The sequence below is a fragment of the Oryzias latipes genome, chromosome 14, assembly GCF_053564925.1.
Source record: "Oryzias latipes strain Hd-rR chromosome 14, Olatipes_Hd-rR_3.1".
Classification (NCBI taxonomy): Eukaryota; Metazoa; Chordata; class Actinopteri; order Beloniformes; family Adrianichthyidae; genus Oryzias; species Oryzias latipes.
In genome coordinates, this window is record NC_136250.1 from 30,593,239 (window position 1) to 30,610,772 (window position 17,534).

The window sequence follows — 17,534 nt, forward strand, 5'->3', positions numbered from 1 at the left end:
AACAAGAATGTAGTTTAGATATACATTTACTTAGATTTACAATATTAGGAAATTTTACCCGTTCGAGTCCTTTTATTAAACCACAATCACACCAAGTTAGTCATCAGTGGGTTTACAGCTTGAAGTCCAAATCAAGTCTTGTGATTTTTTTATCAAGTTCTAGTAAAATCTCAGGTCTTGTTTCCAAATCAATAACAAATACTCTAATTTTAACAAAAAAAAAAAACAAGTCTAAAAACAAGTCCCATGTCTTACCTTCACGTCAGGTGCCAAGTTCTACAGGAACAAGTCTAGATCTTTCTTTTCTAGTCTTAAAATCCAAGTCTGGAGTGTTGTCTCCAGTCTGGTTTTCAACTGAAAGTTCATGCTTAAACCTAGTCATTGTAGTAGTCAGATCAAACAATGGAGTCAACTCTTCAGCTGAAAACCTTTGAGTTGATCAAAGTAAAGTCTGCTCAGATCGGCCAATGCACTTCAGACTCCGTCAAACATTCATGGTTTGAACCCTGTTGAGGATTCAAGCACGCCGACGGCAAAACTTCATTCAGAAAACAACTGAAATCTTTCAGAGTTTTCTTTATTTGTGTGTGCAGCACCAATGCAACCAACAACCAGTGAGACTTTCAGTTCCCTCAACCGTCCTGGAAAACCACAAAACGCTCTGAGGAACACAGAGGATTAATATCATTTAAATGTTTTACGTGTTCAACTATGGTACTTATGGAAATGCACTGAAACTTGGTTTAAAATGTCTATTGACTAAATTAACATTCAGTTGAAACATTAACAGTAGAGACCAAAAGATTGAATGGGAAGGTGTGTCCAAACCTTTGGTCTGTATTGTACGTCAGTGTGTTGGTGTTGCGTAATGGCAATACGTCAATACTGTGAAGTGTTGCACATCAGTGTTAAAGACTTAAACCAGACATAATTATTAAACATGATTTACTGTTCAGTTAAGAAAATCCCCAGCTGTCCAGCACAGTGGTGGAAGGCTAATGATTTGGGCTTTTCTGGTTTCTCAAAATTTGGAAAGTCAGCAAAAATCCTGATCAATCCAGAATTTATGGAATGAGGTTGAGACTCGGTTGGAGTGTTTCATTTCATTTCTGCACTGTATAAAGGGTTCTTGTATGCACTGTGGGGTTGTCTGCTTTCCTAAATATTCATAAATATTATTTTGTTCAGTTTGATTCTGAGCTTTGAATGTTGCTGCTTCCACTGTAATAATGACGCTTTGACAGAGGAAAGTCCTCAACACTCTTCTGGTGTGACACATTTTTTCTGCCTTGCTGCTGCTGTAAATAGCAGTTTGGAAAATAATATTTCTCATCCGTCCTTTGACTCGAACTGCACTCTGCCCCCACTCCCCCCGCCCCCCTTTTCATCTCCAAATGGGCAGTGCAATAAAGTCCAGACAGTGTAATTACAGCCTGCCGACAAACAGCATAGAACCCATCCGACAGAGCGCAACTTCATATGCTTTTAAGCAGCTTATTTTCAGTCGGTGCAAATTAGACACTTTGTGCCAAATCGACCGGCGTCTCCCTCGCACATCCCTGTCATCGCTTAATTGCGAAAACAAAACCCGCCAAATCTGCCTCTTTTCTTCAGCCGGAACAGTTCTGAACAAGAGTGGTACCAGTGAGTCTAATCAAATATTCCCAACCACAGAAGAATTTTACTAATCAATACTAAATTGTTTGCATTTTCCACGCACACTCATGCATAACTAATGTTTGCCATTTTAAAAATGTAATGTGTTGATTTGGGTTATTTCAAGCAACTTTTTACTTATTAAATTACTTTTTGCAGACATGCAAACATAACAAATAGTCTTTCCTTTGTGCATTTGACGTATTTTAATGAGCAGATTATTAAACAAAAAGATTCTGCAGGAGGTGATTCTGTTTCAGAAACGTCACTCAAGTGTAACAGCTTGTTTTCCTTCAGCTCTTGGTGAAAAATAACTGACGTCTGTTCCACCTGGCCATCAGACAGGGAGAGCTAACATAGTAGTGCTTGGAATGCTAAATTAATTTACGGAGCCAACAGGTTTAGTGCCTTCTGCTGATACAATCCTAGCAACTATGAGTGATCCCTCCCCCCTGGCGTACCAAACAGGAAGTAGCCAAAATCCCACAGACGTCTATAGAGAAATAAACAGCTGTTCCTCAGTCATTCTATTGCTCAGAAGAAACGTTCTGGGTCGGATTCCATTTTTTTAACATCTTCTTGATAATCCTCATCTTTTTCATCATATTTTTTCTGTAGTTTAAGTTATAAACTGACCAATCAGGTGCCTCAATAAAAGTAGGTGGAGCCTCCTGGCCCCCCACGTCCAACATTTAAACCGTTTGACAGATTTTGTGTAGCCTGCTTTTAAGTGGTAGGGGTGTGGCCTTCCAACAAGCTCACTGCTGATTGGTGAGAGTGGTTGCCATAGAAACGATGACTCAGACCGACTTGGATCAATCAATGCTTGTTATAATGAAATCGTCCCAGTCGTCCTATATGGTTGATACACAGCTCCATTTGGACTTGGTTCAGTCGAACTGGAGAATCTTTCTTTAGTAACAACAAACAACTTTTGCAAATGTAGGGCCTGTTTGGAAATAAAGTTTTTTTTTTTCACCTGAATGACTCACATCCTCACTGAGTCCCAGTGGTGCAAAAACAAGGAGATCACTCATCAAGGATCAAACTAGTCTGAGCAGTGCGATGTCTTCTGACAGCTTCACCATCTACATGACAGGAATGAGGGCAACCAGAGGTGAGTTGGGCATGGATCACCGGACAGAAAAGAATTTGCTGAATGGGCAAGAATAGTACAGAAAAATCCCAGAAGATGAAGAAATAAGCCCAAAGACGGAGGAGAAGGATCCTAGGGAGCAAATGGAGGCAGAGCCCAGAAAATCTCTGCCAAGAAAATGTCCAGCAGCCTCCATAAAATTCCGTCCAAAACTTCTCAAAATAAATGGCGTTTAATGAAACTAATTGATCATTTCAAACATTTCTGTCGGGATCTTTACATTTTAATAGCTACTCAGAAATGTCTGGGGAAACACTTTTCTGCAGAAGTTGATGAACTACTGGAAGCGTCTTTGCTGAAAATATGTCATCTTTAATGCAGGAGGCGAGTCGATACGGTCAAAGACACCTAACAGGGACAATCTGGGAGCCAGGTTCAGGTTGGTACATCGCATCAGTGGGCTAAAAAATGTCTTAAATGTCTCAAGAAAATGTTATCTCTGAAGAGTTCATAATGACATTAAAAAGCATTTTGGAACCTTTCAGCTGCTGCAGGATGATTGAAATGATGAAGAAAAGATCCAAGTTTAAAAATGTCCTGGTTATTCAACCACAAATAATGGGAATCTATTGAACGATTTGATTTTTTGTAGCTGTCACAGGATCTGTCTTATTGTTAATCTGACCCGGTTATTTCAACCCTTCAATCCAACATTTAGCCTCTAATCCGGTCAGAGTTTTGCAGTCCAACTTGTTTCTCTTCAGTAACAAAACTGCTCGTTTTTGTGTTTTGTGTTTTTCAGTCACCTTCAAGTTGTGTATTTGTGGTGCTGTACATCATGTTGCCAAGTCATACTTTAAAGGTTTTAAACCTTTAGATTAGACTAAATTACGCTGGACATGGAGTTTCTTCGCTGTGATGAGTATCTGAACACTCGGATATCCACAATCTGATCCAAAATAAATTGGAGGAGGAATATTTGTGACATCCGGGTTGGCTGATTTGTGATTTTTGTAGTTAAATTAAAAATTCACTTCAGACGATGTGATTATTGCTGTAATTGCAGTATTATGTTGTATTTTAACGATATAAATGAAACCAATGCGCTACTATCACTGGAAGTAAATATTTTTTAAACTATTTTCGTAGATGAAACAAATGAAACAGAAGTTCAATTTTCTGCTTAAAGTTCTGAACATTTTTTTTATTAAATAAAAGACCATGAAATGAGGATTATTGCAAAAATCTGTTGATCAAACGTCTATAATTGCTTATCTAAAGTTTTTTAAAAAAAATGTATTTTTCCACTAAAGATGAAAACAGTCGGTTTGTAAAACCTGCAGCCCGTTTAGATGAAAGGACTGAGAGTTTTCTAGTTGTTCCATTTCTATGTTGATGCGTCTTCATTTGCTGTCTTCTCCTTATCGATCTAGTGGAACCGTAGGTAGAAAAAGTCTGAGGATGAAGAACATGTTCAGGATTTGTTGTTAAATGATCCCAAACAGAGATGTTTAGGTTTTGTTTCCTGTTGAAGTTAACCAGGAAGTTGACAGAAAAAATTTTAGAGTGACATTGACGCAATAAACAACATTTCTTTCTTTCTTTTTAACTGTAATGTTTAGTTGATCCTGATCTCCTCTTCTAAATAAAAATGATCAAATATGGTGATTAAATACATATTATTTTAGTTTTTATGCATTCAGTAAAAAGACAAACATTTAGAAACCATTCAAACATTTAAATATGAATCATAAGAATTGTGGTTTGATTTGTGAATAGTTGATTTTGATTTGTAAATTGAACATCGCATTCGTCACCTGAGTAAGAATACACTGACAGAAGTTCACAGACACGTTCCTGAGTTACAACAGCTATCAAGACCAGAAAAAAACGAAAAACAACTATGCTTATCCAGCAGGTCTGCAAGTCAACAGCAGACGATGTTGTGGTGAGGTCAGAGGGTGAAGTGCTTAAAATCCGGCTCATTCTAGTCTGTGGGTTTTGTCTCACCAAACACGTTCCTCTAAAAGCTGAGGCATTCTTTTGAAATGATCCACTTGAGTGCCGACTCCTTTAGGTAAACTTGTGATTTACAGAGTTCACTTAATGGACAGCACTTGAAGCTGCTGTGCCTTTCTTAAAGAAAATGGAAAAACACCATCCTTCACTGTTTCTACAGAACCTAGAGACCTCATTTCTCTGCTTTAGAAATGTAACAAGTGGGTTATCCCTCAACCAAACGGTTGCAATGTTGTAATTTTTGGAAATAATGACAGAATAATGTTCGTTAAGTGACCAGTGATCCTTGCTTTGTATATCAAAATGCATCACGAGAAGAAAAGAAGAAGTGAAAATGGGACAAATAGCATCTTTACCATTTCAGCTGCAGCCACATTAGCCTAATTACTGCCGGGAGTGCATCATAAATCTAATAAGAAGAGACAAATTTAAAAAGAAAAACTGCTACCAAGCACCAGCCTGCCATTTACAAACAGGTTATTATCACTCACTCATCTTTAATGACTGCCAGCGTGTAGCAAAGCGTTTTGTCATCTTCTGCATCTACAGTAAATAATCGGCTGCTTTAACAAACAGACAGCCAACAGATTTAAAGCAATGACTAGAGTCTCATTACATATATATTTGGAGAGTTATGATATGTGGCTAATGGGTTTAACCTCAATGCCTTACTTAATTCCACTTCAGTCGTGATGGATAAAACTAGAAAAAACCCTATTCTCTAAAGTTTTGCAGTCATTATTCAGCAGATGAGCATGAAGACGGTTTTTCTAATGACCCATGGTTGCATCAGTATGCTCTCACAAATGTGAGGGAAATGATTTGTCATTCTAAGCTGTGCTTTAGCTGAACACAGCTGAGAAATCAAACAGAATCAGATGCCCCAAATAAATAATAAGAGAGAGACAGGTGCTGGGAGGACTGCCGATCCTGAGCTGGGTTCCTAACGAAGGCGGTTCTGTCTGATGCCTGGCAGGCGGCAGCTAATGATGAGGCTCACTTCAGCCGGGAAGATGACAAAGAGGCAGGCAGGGAACTTTAAAGGCAAATAGATGGAAGCAGAGCGAGGGCCAGTCTTAATGAAACCTTCCTTATCTCATGTCTGGCCACAGCTAATGATTAGTTGGGCAACGGAAAGGTGAGAACGAAATGGAGGAGAAAAAAAATGAAAAAGGGAGCCACGGCTTTTGTGTCTTTGTCTGCCACAACAAACCCTGAAAAGGTCAGATGGCATCAGTCATCTGGATCTCTGTAGATTCTCTAAGGCAGAATAGAGTAACAATCCTCCCCATCTGTTCTCCAGCAGGCCTGCTTTGTACCGGCGGTGTGTCGGGACATCTTTTCAGCTCCACCCTGACACGGTTTCCCACTGGGGGTAGGAGCCTTTCTTCTCAGCCACGCCGCACCTTTTGGGATGAAAACCAACAACACCTGTCAGTCAGACCGTATCGCACAGCACCAGGGGTTGACCTCCCTCATCCCTCAGTGGGCCAACATTTCTCTGATGACCTGATGAGGCATCCGTCTGTGGGGAGAAACCTGACAGCTGCTTCATATCTGAGGTCTTCAAGTTTAGACTTTTGACGATTATTGTCTCATATTTTGCGGAACATCTTTTTTTGTTTTTTGGAAAGATTTGGGTTGAAATAGACTTTAGTTGTTGAGTCTATGAGGGTATGAATAAGTATGAGGCTGCTAGGTTCTCTGGTATGTCTGACATTTGCCCTTTAGGCCAAAACATGCAGAAGCAAATACATTTCTAGGCTTTTCCAACATGTTAATGTCGGACTGATTGTCTTTTTCTGCTGAGCAGATAAAGCCGATAAGGTTTGGTTCTTGCCTTCACAGCCTTTGTGTATAAGTGTCACACCCTGTGAAAATGTGTGGCTTGACTAATTATAGCCACTGTATGAGAACATTTCTTTTTTTCAAGTTTCAATGTTGATTTCAGACAATTGAAAAATGCTCAACCGCCTGACCCACTGCCATTCATTACATTACATTCACTACATTCAGATGCACATGAACGTGAAATTCAGAAGATTCCAGTCAGAGGTCAATGAAAACCCACAGAGAACTGAGATCCATAAAATGAACATGTATTTACAATGAAAACAAACAGGAAATGTGCCACCAGTTCATCAAATGAAGGATTCCAGTGTTTCTCTCCCATCGTAATGTTCAGAAGTAAGCGCAGTTCAGAGAAAGAATCCAGTCACAATCCAACAAAACTACTGTATGAAAATGTGTATGTGTGGGCCTCCCACCACCCAGTCCCAGGTTGTAGGGTGAAAATCCAACAATCAAAGTCAGAACAGTGTAGCTGCTGTTTCGGTTATGAACCCTTGAAAGGTTCTCAAAGTCTGGAGAACAATAACTGCAGACTTTTCCTCTGCATCCCATCATAAACATGTTGGTTGAACACGCCCTCCAGTCCATCTCAGAGAGATTCACCTCCACGTTGGTGTGGAGTAAGCCCACCCTCATTTCCCATCATCTATCTCTTTACACTCTCTCCTGCTAGCTTACAGCCCCTCACACCCCGATGTAACATTTCAGTTGGAACAAAAACGGCAGCAATCTGAGATCCATCCATCCGTCCAGTTCTGATCCAGATTCCAGCTCAGACCAGGAAAACAAAGACCTTCATGGATCTGTTGGTCTGCAGCTGGATGATCAGAAAAGATCATCTGTAGGAGATCCGAGTAAAGCTGGACCGATCATCCTGCCATCTGACTTGGGCCTCTCGTACAGGAGCCAGAGGACGTAGCTGGTCAAATGAGGTCTGGAAAAATGATGTACCACAAGTGCATTTGGATGGTTCTGACCCACAGCCGTCAATGTTTGATCCAAATAGGAGGACATGCATGTGTTTCCAACAGGATTATCGTGGAAAAGAACTATTTCTGCAACATTTCTAAACTGTTGGTGCAGCATCAGTGAAAGAACAGCAACATGAGAGCATCTGCGTCTTGTTCCATTTCAAGTCTTCATTGTGGGGCGCGATGGAGGCTGAGCGTGAAGCATCATTACCTCCACCTTGATTTGACTCCGGGAAGTTCCCATTCCGTCTGCTGACATTACCTTGGCCGAGCTGTGTTTATGAGTGCGTGAAGCCCCGGGGTGCAGGGTGCAGGTTATGTGTGCATGCATACCATCTGTATCTATTGCAGCCAAGAAAAAAAGCAGCCCTCTGCTTCAACACTCTCCATTTGTGCTCTCATAAATTGTCGTTTAAACATAATGCATCAGAAAATGCGTTTTATTTCTTGTATTGTCTTCTGTGCACAAAGTAGCAATTACTGTAATGTCTCTTTAATAGGAATTTACTTTGCAGGCAGAGCGGCTCCCTGAGGATCCCAGCTCCATTAGCTTTGGAAATAATAAGAAAATAAATGTTGATGTTTTGCATTGTCTTAATAAGGTTGCAGTTAACATTGTCATTTTCAACACCATCGCCCTGCTCTCATGAATAATCAATTATCACCTGTGAAGGACGCAGAAAGAGGTGCAGCAGAAAAGTGGAGCCTGAACAAAAGCAGAGTCAAGAAAAGCATATTATTATGTTTTAATGGCTTTTCCCTGGGGAGTGGAGGGCCCATTTCCTTTTCAGCTAATGAAAGGAGAGGCCACAGCATGGAGGAGAGGGAAGGTGTACGAGGAGGAAGAGGAGACGGAGTGAATGAAACCAGCCGGTATCTGACTCCATTCACAGCAGACCACATTCATGCCTTCTTTTGAAGCAGCAAATGTTAAGACCCAGCTGTGGACATGATAGAACTTGTTTTATTCTCACACGACTAATTTAAGTCAGAACGTATGGATGATCCGAAGGGTTGTTTTTGCTGCAGGAGCAACGGATGAGCCGGGATTCAGCAAAGACCGATAAAGAGTTTTTTTCCTCACACGTGGAACACTTCCAAATAAAAAAACGTTTTGTGTTTACACGCCCCCGTATGGAGGGTGGACCCGCATGGCTGCTGCAGGGTTGTGGGGTATCCGCCGCCGTTGAAGGTCGTGGAGAGGAGTGGCTGCATCTTAAAGGGGGGGCAGGTGTGTGCTGCAGTTCCCTTGAGGCTTGTGACATCCTAAAAACGGAAAGCCCAAATCGCACCGCGGCCCGTGGAGCCGAACGCAGCTTCACCGCCGCATCCTTCCACTTTTCTGTGATGCTCTGGAACCTCATGTTCTGTAGGGCTGGAGGTTTGGGGGCCGTCCCCGTGGACCCCTCCAGTGTGATTGTGACAGAGTGGAATCAGAGGCGATGATGATGAAGATTATGATTCAATGTTCTGATTAAAGCGGTTTGAGTGTCATTGTACGGAGCCCTCCAGGTGCCAATGGTTACATTTTTTTGTTTGTTTGTTTGTTTTTTTTAATCGGTGAATTGAACTGTGTGGCTGTTGTTGATGCTCCAAACCAATTTTCGTTGCTTCACTGACAATGACAACAAATCTTGAATCCGTCTGAATCTTGAAAAAAACCAGAATCTGTTTAACCGTGTTAGTGATCACTAAACCGTGTACACGGATTGCTCAGTTGTGCTCGCACTGTTGCGCAGGCGTGCGCAGGCACAGATTGCTCGTAGACTTCCGTTTGGAGTTTGGATTCATACGTGACCGGCATCTACACCGCCTCATTTCAAGTTGTGAAGTGCTAAAGACCTGGCACTGCATTAAGTCTACATTTGATGATGAATCCACTTCACTTACCTACAAGGTGCCGGTCATGTATGAATCCAAACTCCCAACGGAAGTCTCCGAGCAAACGATTGCGCAGCAGTAAGAGCAAAATTGATTAACCCGTAGGCACGATTAATTAGATTATGTTTCTTTTTTAACCACTGACCCCTGGGGGACTGTAATGTTCTCGTTCAGCGTGTCAAACTGCAGAATAAACACCAAGTTGAACCGTGTTGAATGGAGAGAGAGTCGTCGTAAGATTCACGGTTTACTTCCACAATTCTTCATTAACGTTCGGGGAAAACCGCAACAAACATTACAAAGTACGTTCAGTCCGTAACGTCACATCGTGTTTCTATGTGCAGTTACCAATGAAGCTTTATATTTTATATAAACTTTCTCTAAACTATCTGAATCTAACAGCAAAAACACATTTTACAATTCCTTGACATTCTTACATTTAAGTGGATAAACTTACAGGATTGCCTGTATGATGATGACAACCATGTGGATGGACAACCATGGATTAAGGCCTGAACTTTCACAGAGGATCTGTCATGCTTGAAGGAACAGCCAAGGAAAGGCCAGATGACTGTCAACAGGAAGTGAGGTAAACTAATGGCTCTGTCAAAATAAAATTCTTATTTGGAAAAACTTCAACTTCAGTTAAAATAAACTTTTTTTAACTAAGATGCTAGATGATAAAACATACTTTAAAATGAGATTTTCTAAACAAATATAAAGAGAATGCTTTAAAACTTCACATTGACCAGATTATTTTTTGTGTGGACAACCGTAGAAGAGATTTTTCAAAATAAAAGAGCATGAAGAACATGTGTTCCTGTAGTTCTTCCTGTAGGGGTGTAAACACACGTGAGTGTAACACACAGTGCATAGTGCTGTAACTGTGCGCCCTGGTTTTCCACAGTAACAAAAACTATTGTTTTTACTTCACTGTTTTATTATATTTTATCTCAAATGTAAAAACAGTTTAGGAACAGAAATGGAAAAAAAGATTTGAATTAGAAAGAAATGCTAATTCACAGCAGGGAGAAAGAACGTTATCAGTGTAGGCTCCGGTTCCCTGATGCGCTGGTAAGTTTTACGTCCTCGTTTTTGGTCGTAACGCCGCTGCTTCCTGTGAGGCCTGCTGTCAATCTACTGAAAGGCGTCGTCTGCTTGGTTTGTCGGTGTGGTGGCTGCTCGGGGCTCTGCAGCTTCTCCTGGAGCTGCCCTCTCCTCCTCTGCTGCTCTGCTTGAAGATTCACTGCAGCTCCATCTGACGTGTTACCTAACCAAGCTACAATTGCTGGAATAATGTTAACAATGAAAACATGCTGATCCTCTGTTTTGTCAGTCTATCACTTCTTCTTTTCCTCCTCTAACGCTCGTAAATTTGCTCTCCCCGGTCCTCTCCCGTTCTCTTGTCTGCCTGCCAGGGCCAATGACTCCCACTGAACAAATGAATAATATCCATGACAGCACAGCTTCCACTCGGCATGTTACTGCGCTTTAACTGTGCCCTCCAGAATTATTGGCTGCCTCGGTAAAGATTAGTTCATAACTTTTACGGCCTTTTGGCCCGGATTCACAGAGAGTGCCAATAATTCTGCTGTATATTCTCCTCATTTCTGCATCCCACCTCCTCCTCCTCCTCAACACTCCTGCCATTGTACTTTTAGGCTCATGAATAATTCATGGCCTCAACCTTTTTTATGATGGATCTCAAAAATGAGAGCACAACATGAACCAGATGATGTGAACTGGACGAACCTTCCTATTTACTACGGCTTTTATGATTTGTGTGGAGAATCTTAAAAGCAGGTCAGAAATCAGGGCTCAAAATTAAGATTTTGGCGACTTTATTTTGTCAACAAACTGTCCAGGTCACCTGAGGGAGCAACACAAGGAAAACCAAAACAAAGTCACACATTAAATACATTTTGGTGAATATAATCCAGGGCCTCTTTGTAAAATCAATGTCACTTTAGCAGCATGGATGATAAATTTCAGTTCTGCTTCACATTAAGGAGCAGCAGAAGGAGCTGTAGGTCCTGCAGAAGACTCCATGACTCCTTTCCAGGCTCTGATTAGAGCTGCTTCTCAACATGTTGCACCTAGCCATCATAGAGATGGAGAGATAATTCTGCAAAAGCAATCTCCACCTCATGAAAGCAGTTAACTGCCTTCAAATTTGATCTCCATCTTTGCTGGATGATGCCATGTTGAGTTCTCTGCAGGAAGTGTCAGACTTTCCAATCAGATTCTTGTTGCAAAAACTGGAAAGAATGCAAAAACAGACTGAAGAAGATGATGGCGATGAGTTTGTAGACCTCTCCATCGTTTGCAAATGTATACACGGCCATCGCACATGTGTGTCCTCCCTCATGATTGGAATGTCATCTGACCATGGAAGAGCTCAGTTTGTCTCATCTTCTTACCTCCTTATGTACTACATGAGACAAACAGAAAACCTAGTTATTCTGGCTCAGGAAAAGGTCACAACAACAGGACAAGATTTAGACACAGTTGTTGAGACTTTTGCACAGAAAATCAGACGACTGATGCTGTGTTGTCTGTACAGAAATATGGAAATAATGATGAATGGATAAATGCAGAGAGAAGTGTCAGGAAGGGCGTCTAGCTTAAAACTCACAAGACAAATCAAATGGACAGAAGAAAATAGATACATGCATTTATTTGAGCTGGGACAGTGCACATTAACGAACATTTCTGCAAATGTGCCAGTGTTAGCTACGAAGCGAATTTTCAACTGTTCGCCAATAACAGTGACCAATAATACAAAATCCAGCAAGAGTTTGAAGGTTAAATAAAGTGATCTCTACACAGTTCATCAGAAAAATGACGTGACAGTTGATTATGAAAATGAAACCATTTAAACAGTCAAAAATGTGGAAAGAAATCCAATGTATCGAACATTGACAAACAATATTTACATTTACAGGTTCATGCAGGATAGATGAACTGAGATGATGGTGAGACAGTTAGTGAAGTTTTCTGTGTATTTTCAGGGTTCAGAGGGATTTAAAACCCCCATCCAGACTCCCACCCCAATATTCTAACTGTACCCCATAGCGGGGGTGTCTAAATCCAGATGCTGAACAAACACTGCAGAAATGTCTCTAGTCTCTTTAAGTTGACCAATAGCGAAGAAACCATTCTGTTACAAAACCAACAGCTGATTTTTCTCCTGTTGACAAAACGAAGGTTTTTATAGCAGCAAGAAGTGGGTTGAGGATTGTTTCTAAAAAAAAAAAAAACACGCCGTTTGACGTGGTTGTCAGTAAAATTCCAGGATTTAACAGAATTAGAGCAAAGTTTGAAGGAGCGGAGCAGCAGCCTGACACCGATGTCATGTCAGTGGTTCAGCTGCTGATAAAAATCTTTTTTCTTTTAATTGCTTCCTGGTTTTCTGCTGCCTGAAAGACTCAGAAAGAAAATATTTTTTGGACAGCATCATTTGCATTTAGATTTACAGATTATTTTTATATTTGGAGGAACGTGTTGTTATGGGATCATGTTTCAGGAGCTAAAACGATCTGATATCATCCATAAAAAGAAGAAACAGCAGTTCCAGGGAAATTCTGTAAAACAACATCCATCTTTTTATTTTTTTTACTTTGATTGAAATTGTTAAAAAAAAAAACAAAAAAAACAGCACATCTTTGTTCTTTAGTGACGTCGCTTTTTGATCCTTCGATGTCGGCTCCTCCTGTCATTGTAAAGCAGAATTCACCAAGCGTTGGATTGTTCACCCACTGATGGGGAACGGGAGCTGGGTTTAGACCGGCGGGAGAATTTAAATAAGTTGTAAAAAAATTTTTGAATTTTGTTAATAGCACCACTACAAGACAAATCAGAATAAATCCTAAAGGTTTAGAGCCATCAAACATCCAAGATAAAGCTCCAGAGTAACTTAACTCAAGCTAAATCGATCTGTTTGAAAAAGGTATATGATCACAACACACGAACATCTGGTGAATCTACATGGAAACTAAAATGAACCTAAGTTGATTTTGCTTTTTTGTAACCAAACCATCAACAGGCACATCAAGATAATCGCACCTTAATCTTTTTGATCTTCCGCTCTATTTGGATAAAATCACTGTGTAACTGTTGGAACACAAATGAGGAAAAGTCAAAGCATGGGTCACGAAACTGAAACTCAGACAACAAGACGAGTCAGGAGATTCAACCAGAACTTCCTTCACAGGGAAGCAGAACCTGAGCTGAAGAAGACCCAAAGACAAACTCCTGACCCAGGAAAACCTGATTAACACCAAGAAAGTTTAAGATGCTTTCTGGGTTCTGAACGCTCTAACTGGAGCAGAGAAAAAGAACAGACTGCAGGGGTGTTGGTAAAAACTCCAGGTCTCTCTTCTTCTTTTCTAACAGAAAACTGATACAAATAGAATCCACATTTAAATGAAGTGTAGCCTAAATTACAAAAGGGGTTTGTACAAATATACTCTGTGTGTTAGAAGATTGTTGTAACAGTAAAATATGTCCAACTCATCGGTTTGCTCAGCTGTTGGACAAGACAAGTAAACAAAAAAAACTGCAGGTTAGCGGTTATTCAGCTAAGCGAGGGGAGGATCAGAGTTCTTCTCCTTAGATATAGTTTGGGGAGGTTAGCTGGACTTCATGGTCTTATTCCAATAGTTTTCCTCAAAAGGAATCAGTCCATCAGTTTAAATGCAGAGAAACCGGACAAAGTTGCAAAAATAAAAGCATCCACAGGAAGTAAAGTGGACATTAACGAAACAACATAACCAGAAATTCATTAGTGATTCATATAAAATTCCTCTTTTCAGAGAAACTACACAGGTGAAAATGACTCATTTAAAGATGGTCTTCCTCAGTATTTTTGGTGGCTTTGCTGCAGAGAATGCCGTCGACTCCCCATGGAGGAGGTTGGGACGATGGGATGGAGTTCACAAGGCCAGCAGCAGGTTGGGTTGGAGAAGATGCAGTCCTTGCAGTCTTTCCAGTGAATTTGGGAATAGAAGAAGAAGCTCATGCTGTAACAGAGCTGGACTGTCTGAGTTAGATGTTTCTGTAAACATCTCATCTTTCTTTTAACCTACAATTACATTGGAAAAACTAGTCATTACCTAATCTAACTCCAGTTGATTCGCGACCCCTGAAGAGATGAAAGGATGAAGAAGAAATTGATGTACAGTAATCCCCCCGTATTCGCGGGGTTACGTTCCTCACCCCCCCGCAAATAACGAAAATCCGCAAATAATTGACGCTGTTTTAAAACTCCCAGAGCCTTATGTGACCCTTACTCACCGCGTCAGCTCCGCCAAATCTTGATCAGTCAGAGGCTGCGAGTGGGCGTCAACCAGTCCATTGAACTCTCCGGTTTGCCGATAGCAACCGGTTCATTTCCAGAAGCGTTTGGATGGCGTCTTAAACGTGTAAACAATACTTAACAGTAAAGTACAGAGTAACTCGTTTTTCAAAATTCGCGGAATGAGCGCTGTTCTGCGCCTCACGCTTGTGACGTCACGTCATCTGCGGGCACCCGCGAATGGGCGGGGCACGAATATTAAACCGCGAATGGGCGGGGGATTACTGTAATTCCAAACTTCACAAGAATTCTTCAGAACTCTTTGTTTTTTCAACAATTCACTTGTGGATTTGACCATCAGGATTATCTCGCAGGCACAAATCTTCAAATTATTTAATCTCATACCATCATACTTCCACCACCATGTCTGACTGTTGCTCAGACAAAGCCGTTGGAATCAGATGTTTGTGGACGTTCTCCTTCCAGAGGGTTCCTCTTGTGTCTCCTCAGAACATAAGTCCAGAAGGTTGTGGATCAGCCAGATGTTCCTCCGTGTTCTTGTTGCTCAGCTGTGTCTTTCACAGATCCATGTTTCTTCAAACGTCTGTTTTTGTTCCTGAACTTTGACCTGAATCCATTGAAGTCTGCAGGATGAGTCCTCCTCATATTCTAGGTCTTAACATAGTTCTGAGAGGATCTCCTATGTTTTCTCCATGTCTGGATGATGGATCTCTGTGTGCTTCTGAAAGCAGCAGAAACATATTTCAGAATCTTTTAGCCTCAAACTCTGTAATTTTTTTCTCTCCTTAAATATTTTAATTATTTTTCCCTCCTTTAGAAAATATTTCCTACGGTTATTTATGATAATAGTGATCAGGCCTGTGTGCAGAGTTTAAAACCCAACACGGGTTTCCAAATTAAAATGCTTTTTTTATTATTTTGGGGGTGGGTGAGTTGCTTTTTTCCAAATTAGGTCAGCCACCTTGTTTTTTGTTCACAGTGCTGTTAAAGTGATTTGGATTGTTATCGCTCTGACTTTGTGAAAATTTAAGAGCTGAAACCCCAAAAAACTGTCAGGAAAATGGGTGGACTGTTTTAAACCGTCTTGTTTCTGTGATTAAGGAAACAGTAAAAAACAGAGTAAAAGCCCATTTTTTTTAGTCATTCCAAGTTTAAAGAAAAATGGAATGAATAAAGGTTGAGTTCAGGTGATAATCCAGTTTGTGACATGTTTCTGACTGATATGTTAACATGAAAACTCTCATTTCAGTGAGTCCTGCTGCAGGAAAGCCTTTTTGCTGAGCCACTAAAAGGAAACCGCTGATCCAGTCGTTTACTTCAACACATTTTTGTGCACTTTTGAAATCAGCGAAAGAAGCTCTTCGGTGATTTGACACAAAGGAAAGGTAATTGCCTTGGATATAAGAAGATGCAATCAGAAAGATTAAAGTCTTCTTAAACCCCTAATCTCTTTGAGTGGAACAATGAAGGCCTTCATACAAAAGGGACCAAATCTCTTAATTATTAATTGAGTTGGAGATTGATCCAACTGAGACACAGACGACTGCTGCATTAATAGACAGGAATCTGTATGAGTACACTTTTAAAAACAGTCACCTTTCTGATCGTGCTGCTAGATTTCTGTCTGAAATATTGGAACTGTCAGTCGTGAGTTTGGTTTTCCAAAATAAAAGCTGCTGCTCCGTGTGCCTCAAAGACTAGCACCTCCATGGCCTGGTGCTCCGATGAAGCCCAAGGCACCACACCGGAACAACAGCAGGAGAACCCAGAAGGAAATCCTTTAGACCGACGGGAAGACGGTCAAAAATGTTTTGACCTGACATGTGAGCAGATGGATGACAGCAGATTGAGGGACGCTTAAGTTTTCCCTCCATCTCCGAATGTTCTCAGAGTTTGAAGAGTTGTGGCAGCAAGAAGGGTCTGTTTGTTGGAGAACCATGTCCAAAGACTAAACTCAGCATTTTTTTAGGAGTTTCGGTAACAACATCAACTGTGAGCATCAGCAGCAGATAATCCAGATTAACCCTGAGCTGTTACCAGAATCCCTGATGGACACACTTTCTTTCAGCAGAACTGAAGTGTTTGACCCACACAGATCCGGTCTGGTGTGTGTTATCCAAACACAGAACAGCTCTGACCTGATTGAGGAACTCTTAGTTTATTGATAACTTTGGATCCATTTATGATCAAAAGTAGGTGTCATGGTGCCTCTGTCAGCTACTCTCCCCCTCCCCTCTCTGCTCTGCTCTGGACGCCACCAGCTGGTTCCACTCACCACATCAACTCACCGCATACTTAAGGAGATCCAGGACCAGCATTCAATGCCAGTTCGTTGTTCCTCCCACGGTGCATAGTCTGCCCTGCTCATGTTCTTGTTTCCTGCCTTGTTCTGCCACGCTAACTGTTCCCTCCGATTCACCCACAGGAATTATCACCAAGGGTCGCTGTCCGCCATCCTCGCTCCTCGTTCAAGTCACGGATCCGGCCGAAGTCACGCTCTTGGGTTCCGCCTGCCGCAAACCTCCAGCCAGCCGCCACGCCGCATCAAGAAACCTACCATTCACTTACCTGCTGGGAATTCAATCTTTTCTACTTACCTCTCGTATCTGAGTTTCCTTCCAGGTTCCAGCGCTTGGGTCTGTCTGAAGTCTCATGAGACCATGACAGTAGGACTGCAATCTGCTCCATGAGAGCAATTTTCTGGCTGTTCAGATGCATCAAAGCCAAACTGAGTTTTGTTGAA

The 17,534-nt window shown here is 41.2% G+C and overlaps 1 long non-coding RNA gene across 1 annotated transcript; it reads right to left on the bottom strand.

Moving 5' to 3' along the window:
• Positions 1-1,849: 1,849 nt before the first annotated feature.
• LOC144983721 (uncharacterized) lies at positions 1,850-10,048 on the bottom strand. The gene is made up of 2 exons (XR_013647494.1): positions 9,932-10,048; positions 1,850-6,177 (listed from the first exon to the last, which is right to left on the bottom strand). It is a non-coding gene; the product is annotated as an uncharacterized LOC144983721 (long non-coding RNA).
• Positions 10,049-17,534: the final 7,486 nt, after the last annotated feature.